General features: G+C 45.2%; 1 long non-coding RNA gene across 1 annotated transcript; it reads left to right on the top strand.

The window, feature by feature from the left end:
• The first annotated feature begins 8,781 nt into the window (after positions 1-8,781).
• LOC106579047 (uncharacterized) lies at positions 8,782-13,819 on the top strand. Its single transcript, XR_001322567.2, has 3 exons — positions 8,782-9,397; positions 12,981-13,100; positions 13,289-13,819. It is a non-coding gene; the product is annotated as an uncharacterized lncRNA (long non-coding RNA).
• The last annotated feature ends 1,031 nt before the right edge of the window (positions 13,820-14,850 follow it).

The following is a 14,850-nucleotide window of genomic DNA, read 5'->3' as shown; positions in this document are numbered from 1 at the left end:
TCACAAAATGTCTACACAGATGTCTTTTCTCCGTCACATCAATTTCTTGCTCTTCAAAATCAATTTCTCGCAACTGCTTACTATAATTTTATAACGGGAAATTCTAGCCAATCAACATAGCCTGTAGCAGTCTATTGAAATGCAATTGGTCAGGTTTTTTGGACCAGTCATGGCTTGACTGCTCTCTAGACAGATTTTTTACCTTAGAAATGAAAGGGGATGGTGAAAGGTGAACGATGGCTGACAATAATATTTTTGTTTGATAGTTCTTCAGTAGACAAGCTGGGTAACCAGCTAGCTAACTGATCAATTATGATTTCAATGTTGAAGTAAGTAGTTATTAGGTATTCTGTTATTAAAGATGAGGCATGCCGACGGAGATGGCAGCATCGTGACAAGCTCTTAGGAAACTGCAGTATTTTGTTTGTTTATGTACGATTTTTTACGTTATTAGCTCAGGAATTGTTTTGTGTCATTACATACAGCCGGGAGGAACTATTGGATATTAGAGCAGCGGTAACTCACCAGAACTTCCAGAATTACGACCAGGATTATGAGCAGATCCTTTGTTTGCTGTCCCCAGAGCAATTGAACTTATTCCAGAGGCTGACCCAAAACAACGGCGGCGGAGGAGAGGTACTCAGGGCGGTCTTCTGGTCCGACTTAAGAAGCGTGCACACCACCCACCGCTCCCGAGTATTTTACTCGCTAATGTACCATGTCTTGATAATAAAGTTGATGAGCTCAAGGCGAGAGTTGCTTTTCAGAGAGACACCAGGGATTGTAACATACTCTGCTTCACGGAAACATGGCTCTCTCGAGATATACTGTCTGACCCTGTAAAGCCAGTAGGGTTCTCAGTACATCTCGCCGACATGAACAAACATCTCTCCGGGAAGCAGAGGGGTGGAGGTATATGTTTTATGATTAACGACTTATGGTGTAACTGTGATAACATACAGGAACTCAAGTCCTTCTGTTCACCCGACCTAGAATATCTCACAATCAAATGCCGACCGTTCTATCTCCCGAGAGAATTGTCATCAATAATAACCACAGCGGTCTATTTCCCCCCTCAAGCCGATACCACGACGGCCCTCAAAGAACTTCACTGGACTTTATGCAAACTGGAAACAACATATCCTGAGGCTGCATTTATTGTAGCTGAGGATTTTAACAAAGTACATTTGAGGAAAAGGCTCCCAAAATTCTATGAACATATACTGCTCCAAAAAATAAAGGGAACACTTAAACAAAACATCCTAGATCTGAATGAAAGAAATAATCTTATTAAATACTTTTCTCTTTACATAGTTGAATGTGCTGACAACAAAAACACACAAAAATAATCAATAGAAATCCAATTTATCAACCCATGGAGGTCTGGATTTGGAGTCACACTCAAAATTAAAGTGGAAAACCACACTACAGGCTGATCCAACTTTGATGTAATGTCCTTAAAACAAGTCAAAATGAGGCTCAGTAGTGTGTGTGGCCTCCACGTGCCTGTATGACCTCCCTACAATGCCTGGGCATGCTCCTGATGAGGTGGCGGAGGGATCTCCTGAGGGATCTCCTCCCAGACCTGAACTAAAGCATCCGCCAACTCCTGGACAGTCTGTGGTGCAACGTGGCGTTGGTGGATGGAGCGAGACATGATGTCCCAGATGTGCTCAATTGGATTCAGGTCTGGGGAATGGGCGGGCCAGTCCATAGCATCAATGCCTTCCTCTTGCAGGAGCTGCTGACACACTCCAGCCACATGAGGTCTAGCATTGTCTTGCATTAGGAGGAACCCAGGGCCAACCGCACCAGCATATGGTCTCACAAGGGGTCTGAGGATCTCATCTCGGTACCTAATGGCAGTCAGGCTACCTCTGGCGAGCACATGGAAGGTTGTGCGGCCCCCCAAAGAAATGCCACCCCACACCATGACTGACCCACCGCCAAACCGGTCATGCAGGAGGATGTTGCAGGCAGCTGAACATTCTCCACGGTGTCTCCAGACTCTGTCACGTCTGTCACGTGCTCAGTGTGAACCTGCTTTCATCTGTGAAGAGCACAGGGCGCCAGTGGCGAATTTGCCAATCTTGGTGTTCTCTGGCAAATGCCAAACGTCCTGCACGGTGTTGGGCTGTAAGCACAACCCCCACCTGTGGACGTCGGGCCCTCATACCACCCTCATGGAGTCTGTTTCTGACCGTTTGAGCAGACACATGCACATTTGTGGCCTGCTGGAGGTCATTTTTCAGGGCTCTGGCAGTGCTTCTCCTGCTCCTCCTTGCACAAAGGCGGAGGTTGCGGTCCTGCTGCTGGGTTGTTGCCCTCCTACGGCCTCCTCCACGTCTCCTGATGTACTGGCCTGTCTCCTGGTAGCGCCTCCATGCTCTGGACACTACGCTGACAGACACAGCAAACCTTCTTGCCACAGCTCGCATTGATGTGCCATCCTGGATGAGCTGCACTACTTGAGCCACTTGTGTGGGTTGGAGACTCCGTCTCATGCTACCACTAGAGTGAAAGCACCGCCAGCATTCAATAGTGACCAAAACATCAGCCAGGAAGCATAGGAACTGAGAAGTGGTCTGTGGTCCCCACCTGCAGAACCACTCCTTTATTGGGGGTGTCTTGCTAATTGCCTATAATTTCCACCTGTTGTCTATTCCATTTGCACAACAGCATGTGAAATTTATTGTCAATCAGTGTTACTTCCTAAGTGGACAGTTTGATTTCACAGAAGTGTAATTGACTTGGAGTTAAATTGTGTTGTTTAAGTGTTCCCTTTATTTTTTTGAGCAGTGTATATAGATTTTTGTACTCACGCTGCTAAAACTCTCAACCATTGTTATACTACCTCCCAGAATGCATATAAGGGCCTCTTCCACCCTCCATTCGGCAAATCGGACCACGATTCCATCTTGCTCCTACCATAGGCAGAAACTCAAACAGGAAGCACCCATGGTAAGGACTATTCAATGCTGGTCTGACCAATCGGAATCCACTCTTCAAGATTGTTTTGAGGACGTGGACTGGGATATAATGCGTTGTGCAGACCGCACTACCCTCTGGAGAGCCTTGCGGTTGAGGGCGGTGCAATTGCCGTACCAGGTGGTGATACTGTAAAAGTTTGAGTGTTTTAGATGACAAGCAACATTTCTTCAGCCTCCTGAGGTTGAAGAGGCGCTGTTGCGCCTTCTTCACCACGCTGTCTGTGTGGGTGGACCATTTCAGTTTGTCCGTGATGTGTACGCCGAGGAACTTAAAACTTTCCACCTTCTCCACTACTGTCCCGTCGATGTGGATAGGTGGGTGCTCCCTCTGCTGTTTCCTGTATTCCACGATCATCTCCTTTATTTTGTTGACGTTGAGTGAGAGGTTATTTTCCTGACACCACACTCCAAGGGCCCTCACCTCCTCCCTGTAGGCCGTCTCGTTGTTGTTGGTAATCAGGCCTACCACTGTAGTGTCGTCTGCAAACTTGATTATTGAGTTGGAAGCGTGCATGGCCATGCAGTCTAAGGGTGAACAGGGAGTACAGGAGAGGGATGAGAACGCACCTTTTCCATTTACGTAACATTGCAAAAATCTGAAATGTTCTGTCCAAAAATGATGCAGAAAAATGTATCCATGCTTTTGTTACTTCTAGGTTAGACTACTGCAATAAAGCACTAAATAAACTTCAGTTAGTGCTAAATACGGCTGCTAGAATCCTGACTAGAACCAAAAAATTGGATCATATTACTCCAGTGCTAGCCTCCCTACACTGGCTTCCTGTTAAGGCAATGGCTGATTTCAAGGTTTTACTGCTAACCTACAAAGCATTACATGGGCTTGCTCCTACCTATCTTTCTGATTTGGTCCTGCCGTACATACCTACACGTACGCTATGGTTACAAGACGCATGCCTCCTAATTGTCCCGAGAATTTCTAAGCAAACAGCTGGAGGCAGGGCTTTCTTCTATAGAGCTCCATTTTTATGGAATGGTCTGCCTACCCATGTGAGAGACGCAGACTCTGTCTCAACCTTTAAGTCTTTATTGAAGACTCATCTCTTCAGTAGGTCCTATGATTGAGTGTAGTCTGGCCCAGGAGTGTGAAGGTGAACGGAAAGGCACTGGAGCAACGAACCGCCCTTGCTGTCTCTGCCTGGCCGGTTCTCCTCTCTCCACTGGGATTCTCTGCCTCTAACCCTATTACAGGGGCTGAGTCACTGGCTTACTGGTGCTCTTCCATGCCGTCCCTAGGAGGGGTGCGTCACTTGAGTGGGTTGAGTCACTGACGTGGTCTTCCTGTCTGGGTTGGTGCCCCCCCCTTGGGTTGTGCCGTGGCGGAGGTCTTTGTGGGCTATACTCGTCCTTGTCTCAGGATGATAAGTTGGTGGTTGAAGATATCCGTCTAGTGGTGTGGGGGCTGTGCTTTGGCAAAGTGGGTGGGGTTATATCCTGCCTGTTAGGCCCTGTCCGGGGGTATCATCGGATGGGGCCACAGTGTCTCCTGACCCCTCCTGTCTCAGTCTCCAGTATTTATGCTGCAGTAGTTTATGTGTCGGGGGGCTAGGGTCAGTCTGTTATATCTGGAGTATTTCCCCTGTCTTATCCGGTGTCCTGTGTGAATTTAAGTATATCTCTCTAATTCTCTCTTTCTCTCTCTTGGAGGACCTGAGCCCTAGGACTATGCCTCATGACTACCTGGCATGATGACTCCTTGTTGTCCCCAGTCCACCTGGCCGCTGCTGCAGTTTCAACTGTTCTGCCTGCAGCTATGGAACCCTGACCTGTTCACTGTGATTACTATTATTTGACCATTCTGGTCATTTATGAACATTTGAACATCTTGGCCATGTTCTCTTATAATCTCCACCCGGCACAGCCAGAAGAGGACTGGACACCCCTCAGAGCCTGGTTCCTCTCTAGGTTTCTTCCTAGGTTTTGGCCTTTCTAGGGAGCTTTTCCTAACCACCGTGCTACACCTGCATTGCTTGCTGTTTGGGGTTTTAGGCTGGGTTTCTGTACAGCACTTTGATATATCAGCTGATGTAAGAAGGGCTATATAAATACATTTGATTTGATTTTGATTTGATATTGGCCTCAGCTGGGTGCTGATGTTGTTTCCTACCTTCACCACCTGGGGTCGGCCCGTCAGAAAGTCCAGGACCCAGTTGCACAGGGCGGGGTTGAGCTTAATGACGAGTTTGGAGGGTACTATGGTGCCAATTGTCACAACCGTCAAAGTGAGTTGACCAAGGTGCAGCATGAAATATGTTCATCATGAGTTTAATGAAGAAATGAACACTTTACAAATTAAACAAAAATGACAGCCGACAGTTCCGTCAGGTACTTACAACTAAACTGAAAACAACTACCCACAAAAAACAAAGGAAAAACAGGCTGCCTAAGTATGGCTTCCAATCAGAGACAACGATAGACACCTGCCTCTGATTGGAAACCATACCCGGCCAAAACATAGAACACAAAATATAGAATGCCCACCCACCTATCACACCCTGGCCTAGCTAAACAGAGAAAACACAGCTCTCCTAGGTCAGAGCATGACACCAATGTAGATATTCCATAAAAAATCTGCCTTTTCCAGCTACAATAGTCATTTACAACATTTTTTTTTAACTCTTTATTTTAACAGGGAAAACAGACTGAGACCCGGATCTCTTTTACGGCTGTGCCCTGTGTAAACATGTTGACATGTACAGTTTTAGGCATACAGACAAGAACATTTCAAACATACAACAAAGACACAATTCAACAGAAACAATCACAGACAACATCATATTGATCCTCCATAACATTTTTGAAATGGGCAAGGAACACCAGAGTATCTAACTTAAGTTGGATCTGCAGTTTGTTCCATAAATAAGGTGCAAAGGAACTGAAGGCAGTCCTACCCAACTCTGTGGAGACCGCAGGAGTCTCTAATGTAATCCACATCTGTGATCTGGTTTTAAAATTAGTATATCTAGTGGAAATTAATGATGATATATATGGAGGTAGATTTAAAAGAAGTGCTTAATAAATAAACAAGAGAGCATGTTGCTCTCGCCTCACAGATAGAGAGGCCCAACCCACATGTCGATGTAGGATACAGTGATGAGTTTTGTAACTATCACCCGTGATAAACCTGAGTGCACAATGGTAAATAGCATCCAGTGGTTTTAATGTGTTTGCCGATGCATGCATCTAGATAATATCACCATAATCTAAAACGGACATAAACGTAGCCTGCACAATTTGTTTTCTATTTACAGAGGACAGACAAGCCCTGTTTCTGTAAAGGAACCCTATCTTGAATGTGAGCTTTTTTCCCAATTCAGTAACATGTTTTTTAAAAGAAAACCTATCATCTAACCATACCCCTAAGTATTTATATGCAGAGACCTGTTTGATTTGAGTACCATCCAAGCTAGTGATTACAAAAGTGTTTCTAACTGAGAGTTTAGACCTAGAAAAAAACATGACATTTGTTTTCTTAGCATTTAAAACAAGTTTAAGCTGTAAAAGAGACCCCTGTAGTACCCTAAAATCAGACTCCAACTGCATTAAAGCTTGGTCCGCTGTTGGAGCAATAGAGTACATCACTGTGTCATCTGCATATAAATGGAATTTACATTATCTGACATCATCACCAATGTTGTTTATATAAAGTGAGAACAATAGTAGGCCAATTATTGAACCCTGGGGGACCCCTTTAAGTAACTGTAAGGGGTCAGACTTGACCTTGTCGACCATGACGGCCTGAGTTCTATCTTTAAGATAGTCATAAAACCATCGGCAGGCATCAGTGCCCAGTCCTATTGATGACAGCTTACTCAAAAGGATAGCATGGTCTACAGTGTCAAAAGCTTTTGACAAATCTACAAACAACGCAGCACAGTGCTTTCTATCATCTAAGGCATTTGCAATATCATTTACAACAAGCATAGTGGCCGATGTGGTACTGTGTTTAGATCTAAAACCAGATTGATTGGTGCTAAGAATACTGTTAGCAGAAAGAAAAAATTGTAACTGTTTGTTGACTATAGATTCTAGGATCTTTGCCAGACAAGGGAGCCTAGAGTTGGGTCGATAGTTATCCAAATCACTACTGTCACCTCCCTTATGTAATGGCAGAACAAAAGCTGCTTTCCACACCTTTGGGATATTTCCTGTGCTTAACGTTAGATTAAAAATGTGTGTCACTGAACCAGCAATGATAGGTGCCGCACACTTACGTACGGGTCTAAATGGTCAGCGCCTAAGGATTTCTTAGTATCAATGGCACACAGGGCAGCTAGAACCTCTGCTTCAGTTATTTTCTGGAAACTAAAAACAGGGTTACCATTTTTCAGAGTAACAATGTCTACACTGTATTTCTGATTAATTTTATGTTATTTTAATGGACAAAAAATGTGCTTTTCTTTCAAAAACAAGGAAATGTGACCCCAAACTTTTGAAAGGTAGTGTATGTAAGAATGCTGTTCATTGACTATAGCTTAGCATTCAACACCATAGTACCCTCCAAGCTCATCATCAAGCTTGAGGCCCTGGGTCTGAACCCCGTCCTGTGCAACTGGGTCCTGGACTTCCTGACAGGTCGCCCACAGGTGGTGAAGGTAAGAAACAACACCTCCTCTTCGCTGATCCTCAACACTGGGTCCCCACAATGGTGCGTGCTCAGCCACCTCCTGTACTCCCTTTTCACCCATGACTGTGTGGCCAAGCTTGCCTCCAACTCAATCATCAAGTTTGCAGATAACACAATAGTAGTAGGCTTGATTCCCAACAACAATGAGAAAACCTACAGGGAGGAGGTGAAGGCTCTGGGTGTGTGGTGCCAGGAAAATAACTTCTCACTCAACGACAACAAAACGAAGGAGATGATCGTGGACTTCAGGATACCGCAAGGGGGGCAACCCCCCTATCCACATTGATGGGACCGCAGTGGAGAAGATGGAAAGCTTCAAGTTCCTCGGCGTACACATCACTGACAAACTGAAATGGTCCATCCACACAGACAGTGTGGTAAAGAAGCTGTAACAGCGCCTCTTCAACCTCAGGAGGCTAAAGAAATTTGGCTTAACACCTAAAACCCTCACAAACTTTTACAGATGCACAATTGAGAGCATCCTGTCGGGCTGTATCACCGCCTGGTATGGTAACTGCACTGCCCTCAACCGCAAAGCTCTCCAGAGGGTGGTGCAGTCTGCCCAACGCATCACCAGGGGCAAACTTCCCACCCTCCTGGACACCTACAGCACCCAATGCCATAGGAAGGCCAAAACAATCATCAAGGACATCAACCACCCGAGCCACTGCCTGTTCACCCCGCTATCATCCAGAAGGCAAGGTCAATAGAGGTGCATCAAAGCTGGGACCGAGAGACTGAAAAACAGATTCAATCTCAAGGCCATTAGACTGCTAAACAGCCATCTCCAGCACATCAGAGGCTGCTGCCTATAGACATAGATTAGGAATCACTGGCCACTTTAAGGAAATGAAACACTAGCCACTTTAATAATGTCTCCATATCTTGCATTACTCATCTCATATGTATAAACTGTACTCTATACTATTCTACAGTATCTTAGTAACTTTAATTGTGTGTATATTTTGCATCACCCATCTCATATGTATATACTGTACTCTATACTATGCCACTGTATCTTAGTCCAATGCCGCTCTGACCATATATGTATATATATATTCTTAATCCATTCCTAACTTAGATTTACGTGTATTTTGGGTATATGTTGTGAAACTGTTGGATATTACTTGTCAGATATTACTGCACTGTCGGAGCTAGAAGCATTTCGCAACACCCGCAATAACATCTGCTAAACACGTGTATGTGACCAATACATTTTATTTTATTTTATTTGAGCTACCTTGGAAGCCAACTCTCTAACGTTTAACCATAAAGCCAAGGGGTTTCATTTTACTAAGAGCATTGTACCTAAGTCGAGGAGGGGTTTGGCAGAGGAGGAAAACTTGGAAGACCAGCATGACTGGGTGGCAGAAGAGTGGGTAGAGGTAGGGTGAGAACAGACAGGGAAGACCCGCACAGGGTAATCTTGAGGTCAGTGATTGAGGAGGAGGAGCCAAGAGGGGTCAGGCTCTGAACCAAATAATAGCCAATATTGTAAACCGCTAACCTCATACTTTGAGATACAATCTGATTGAAATAAATATTTGATAACTTTTACTGTCATTTTTTGTGCAGGTAAAATTAATGAGAGGCACCTGAAACCGTTTCTCTCTCTCCATCCCTCTTTCCATCCAGGTCCACTGACACTAATATGTGCTTGTGAAGTTATTCTCTGCTCAGCTGACAGATACAGGAGTCCATTCCATTCCAAATAGGTTACCTTGGCTCTCCTCTATGCACAGCACTCTGGGGATTCCTGCAGGTAACCATCATATCCACCAATAACTTAATCATTAGTGGTACTGAGTGTTCCTCTAATTTCTTTGATGCTGTATGAAGGTTTTGAGCATAGGACATTTGTCTCTTAGAGAGAATGATAACCAGCTGCTGTCTATTGGTTAGAAAGATGGTTCTATATTGAAAGTATGTGATAGTCATTAACCACCTTCCATCCAGTTTTTATGCGAGTAAAGTCAAACGGTATAAAAAAAATCACAACAGCTATGATGGAGACACGACGTTTCGGTACAATTTTATAAATGCCCACAGATAATTTGTTTATATGGTGGGATCTTTTTGTGTCTGTATAATTAATTATGCGAGAAATGGTGGTGGAAACGCCTTTATGCGTACATCGTTACAGAATAACGCCTCACCTAAGGGAAGCATCAGGGAGTGTTTTTTGTGTCACTGTAAATGACGTTGGGTCCAGGAGCCGCTACAGGCTCTCTTGCCTCAGCCGGATCGCCAGGCTCCTGCGCCTCAGTCAGCGTGATTGTTTCCCGCGCTTCCGCAGGAGTGTCCGCTCCTGATCCCCGGGTTTGTCCCCTTTGTCGGCGTCCTGCGTCGGGGAGGGGCTACTGTCACGTATACTCCCTCTCCGGCCTCTAGGTCATCAGGCTGTTGATTTATCCCGCACACCTGTCACCATCGTCAAGCGCCTCATGACACTCACCTGGACTCCATCACCTCCTTGATTATCTTCCCAATATCTGTCACTCTCCTTGGTTCTTTCCTCGGGTGTTGTTGACTCTGTTTCATGTCGGTGCGTTGTTTGTGTTTGGTGTTTGTTTTGTTTATACAGTTGAAGTCGGAAGTTTACATACACTTAGGTTGGAGTCATTAAGACTCTTTTTTAACCACTCCACACATTTTTTGTTAACAAACTAGAGTTTTGGCAAGTCAGTTAGGACATCTACTTTGTGCATGACAAGTAATTTTTCCCAAAATTGTTTACAGACAGATTATTTCACTTATAATTCACTGTATCACAATTCCAGTGGGTCAGAAGTTCACGTACACTAAGTTGACTGTGCCTTTAAACAGCTTGGAAAATTCCAGAAAATGATGTCATGGCTTTCGAAGCTTCTGGTAGGCTAATTGACATCGTTTTAGTCAATTGGAGGTGTACCTGTGGATGTAATTTACAAACGCCTGAAAGTACCACATTCATCTGTACAAACAATAGTACGCAAGTATAAACATCATGGGACCACGCAGCTGTCATACCGCTCAGGAAGGAGACACATTCTGTCTCCTAGAGATGAACATACTTTGGTGCGAAAAGTGCAAATCAATCCCAGAACAACCGCAAAGGACCTTGTGAAGATGCTGGAGGAAACGGGTACAAAATTATCTATATCCACAGTAAAACAAGTCCTATATCGACATAACCTGAAAGGCCGCTCAGCAAGGAAGAAGCCACTGCTCCAAAATCGCCATAAAAAAAGCCAGACTATGGTTTGCAACTGCACATTGGGACAAAGATCGTACTTTTTGGATATATGTCCTCTGGTTTGATGAAACAAAAATGGAACTGTTTGGCCATAATGACCATTGTTATGTTTGGAGGAAAAAGGGGGAGGCTTGCAAGCCGAAGAACACCATCCCAACCGTGAAGCACAGGGGTGGCATCATCATGTTGTGGAGGTGCTTTGCTGCATGAGGGACTGGTGCACTTCACAAAATAGATGGCATCATGAGGGAGGAACATTATGTGGATAAATTGAAGCAACATCTCAAGACATCAGTCAGGAAGTTAAAGCTTGGTCCCAACCACTTTATGGTGGTTGGGACTAGCCATAACCTTGGTACCCAAATCTGTGATTTTCATCCTCGACCATGAGATGGTGGGGTTGTGGCATTGAAGCCAAAGGAGGCCGAGGATGAACATGAGAGCTGGTGCACTTGTGATGAAGAAGGGGATGTTCTCCTGATGGATGGACTCCACAGTGAGGGAGAAGGGTTTGGTTATGTGTGTGATGGTCCCGGAACCTAATGCCCGATTATTGAGGGCTTGAACCGGGAAAGGAGAGGAGATCGGGTATGAGGTGATGTTGAGAGAGAAGGCAAGGGTCTGGTCAATAAAGTTCCCTGCGGCACCGGAATCCACTAATGCTGTAGAAACAGTACATTAGGGACAGTCAACTAGTGCAATCGACACCCAAAAGGGTTTGGCAGAAAGTGATGGAGGAGATACTCACCCCTACTCCAGGAGATGGAAGATTACGTGACCGTCCCTCTGCTCTCGTGGATCCCGAGTTGGGAAGTACCGGACACCGCTGGAGCTGGTGCCCTCCTTGATCACAATAGAGACAGAGCCCTAGCTGTCTCTGTCGCTCCGCCGCGGGCAGGCGTGTGACCCCTACTTCCATGGGTTCAGGCTCTGATCCAAAGTGTTCACTGAGGGAGGCAGAGAAGCGATGAGACTGCCGATACTCCTGAAGAAGGTTATCCAAATGGAGTGCATCCAAGGAGAGCTTGTCGTCTCGACAGGTCAATTCCATCTGAACCTCCTTGCTCAGTCCTCTTCTGAATAGTGTACGAAGCGCCGACTCATTCCATCCGCTGGACGCTGGACGCTGTTACTGTCCGGGAAGGTGAGCGCGTACTCGGCAGCCGTCTGGTCCTCCTGCCATAGTTGGAGAAGGCACTCACCCCCCTCTCTGCTCTCCGGTGAGTGATCGAAGATACCTCTGAACCGAGCCATGAACCCCTCATACGAATCCAGCTCTTTCTCTGCTGCACAAAGTAGAGGGAGCACTGTAGTTGGAAGCCACGGCATTTAAATAGGGTGCCGTCATATTTATCCGGGAGGGACAAACAGGCATCGCTGACCTGAGCAGGTTGCTGAATGGGCTGGTGTGCTGGCTCGACTGGTGGTTGAGTATAGACATAAACAACAGAAACAATACTGCCTGGGGAAGGAACCTAAGTGAGTGCCAGATAAGGGGGAGGTAATGAGTGAGGTAATGGAGTCCAGGTGTGCTTAATGATGAAGCGCAGGTCCGCGTAATGATGGTTCCCAGGACCTGTGGTAAGTAAACCGGCGAGGTCGAACACTGGAGGGGTGGTGTGAGTGTGACAGTAGGTAAGATGGGTTGGGCATTAGATGACAGAAGGCTGTTCAATACTGAGCCATGCTGATTGACAAGTGGCTATTGGTACAGGGCAATTCCACTGTAACAAATTGATGCTGATACTCAAGAGTTTTTACTTTAAAATGTATGTCAAACAAACCAATGATTGCAAATTGTTAAAAGTAGTCCTTGTGCATATAGTTGTATCGTTTCTTTCACTTTGAAGTCATTGGTTTTTGTTTGACATACATTCTAAAGTATCACTTTCTCAGCATCACTCTGTGACCGTGGAATTGCCCTACAGCTCGACTCAGTCCAGTCTCATATTGCGTGTGTTAACTTATTTGGCTAAATGATTATCCATAGTTGCCTCTTTTTATACAGCCACAGCAGTCTTAAAATGGACTGCAACATGAAGATGTTAAAACAATTGAACTCTGTCTGTGACATTTCCTGACTATCTTATTTCCTTCTCTCTCACTCCAGTTGTTCTCAGAAGACAGGTCAGTGTGTGTAGAGAGAACACGTTTGACCAGGTAGTCAGGCTTCTACTTCATCGGCCTGGACCAGTACACCAAAGAGGCGGAGGACGCCAAGTTTGGACCAGTGAGTCACCAACTCATCTTATGCCTTACACAACTCAGCGCATTTGTATCGCTCCACCTTCCTCAAACTCCTGTGTCATACTTTTGTTGACCTTTTGAATTTTTTTATTGTACAAAGATTTTAAATTGGGACTTTGACTCCATACTAAATCTAATTCCATCTCCTGTATTGTTCTGCCCTCTCTATAGATTATGCTGATGCCCCACTGTAAGAACCTGGAGATCTGTACTGGTTCTGAGGGAGGTGACGTGGCCACAAACAGTGCCTGAGACATTCCGGCGCCCGGGTCACCTTCCGGCGACTGGGACACCTTCTAGTGCTACTGTTGACTAGAGCAGGGGGTTCCCAAACTTTTTCACTTGGGGCCCCCCTTCCAGCATTGGGGAACATCCCACTCCCGCAGGCGTGCACACACACCATGTCTATTTCTATGGACACAAGCACTGTTCATGACACAAACTGTTCACACCCTTCTTGTTGTTGGAGAGAATTTTGCAGGTTTAAAGCTTATTTCCTGCAATTCTACACATTTAGTCATGGGGTGCAAATAACATTTTGCAATTTTAAAGCTCATTTTCTTGCAATTCTATAGAGTTTGCCATGTCTAATGTGTATTTATGTGATATTTGAATGACTTTGAAATTACAACGATATCTATGGGCAAAAAAAAAACTTTTTTTTTTTTTGTTTTAGCTGACATGGGCTAGTTCATCTGGACACTTCTGACAAGTTATAAATAGCTCTCTAAGGTATGTAATGACTAACATGATAAGAGGAACTGATGATGCACTACTCCATTTTGAAATTGCACCTTGTGCATTCTACTATTACAACTTTAAAGAGTAAGTTTAAAGCCGGACTGAGTTCCTTTATTTTGGGGGGAGGGGAGGGGCACAGTTTGGGAACCACTGGTCTAGAAAACAGCCAGAGGGTGGTCAAGACGTCTGCTGCAACTTCATTTTTAGTATGTCAGCTCTGTTGCACCTGGGAGCTAAAGGTATGGCACCACACTCCCAACAGTCATGTATACTTAAACATACTTGTATGCTTATTTATGGATTTCTTAAAGTGGCAATACACACCAGTTGAAACAATAACAAAGCGTGCTCCCTGCCCGTTTTGGTAAAATGCTGAGGGATGGGTCTGGAGAAATGTAACCACTCTCAAATTCATAGACAGAGCTATGGTGTCACACCCTGATCTGTCACCTGTCTTTGAGCTTGTCTCCACCCCTTTCCAGGTGTCGTCCATCTTCCTTATTATCCCCTTGGTATTTATATCTGTGTTCTCTGTTTGTCTGTTGCCAGTTCGTTTTGTTTGTTAAACCTACCAGCGTACGTTCCCCTGCTCCTGTCTGTTTCTTGCTCCTGTTTTCTAGTCCTTCCCGGTTTTGACCGTTTTGCCTGCCTTGAGCCTGCCTGCCATTCTATACCTTGCCCCACCTCACTGGATTATTGACCCCTGCCTGCCCTGAACTTGAGGCTGCCTGCCGTTCTGGACCCTTTGCACCCTCTCTGGATGACTGACCCCTGCCTGCCTTTGACCTGTTGTTTGGCTGACCCTGTATTAGAAATAAACTTTTGTTTCTTTGACACTGTCTGCATCTGGGTCATACCTGAAACGTGGTATATGGATGCAAGGACTGACCATCGCTCCTCCTAAAACCCCATTGGAGGAGACGACCCAATGTTCCTCGCCTCAGACCTCCTCCAATGGGTTTTGAGAAGGATGCGTGAATTTTAGTATGCTC

This window comes from Salmo salar, chromosome ssa19, assembly GCF_905237065.1.
Source record: "Salmo salar chromosome ssa19, Ssal_v3.1, whole genome shotgun sequence".
Classification (NCBI taxonomy): Eukaryota; Metazoa; Chordata; class Actinopteri; order Salmoniformes; family Salmonidae; genus Salmo; species Salmo salar.
The sequence above is the reverse complement of the archived record's forward strand: the minus strand, read 5'-3'. Positions and strand labels throughout refer to the sequence as shown.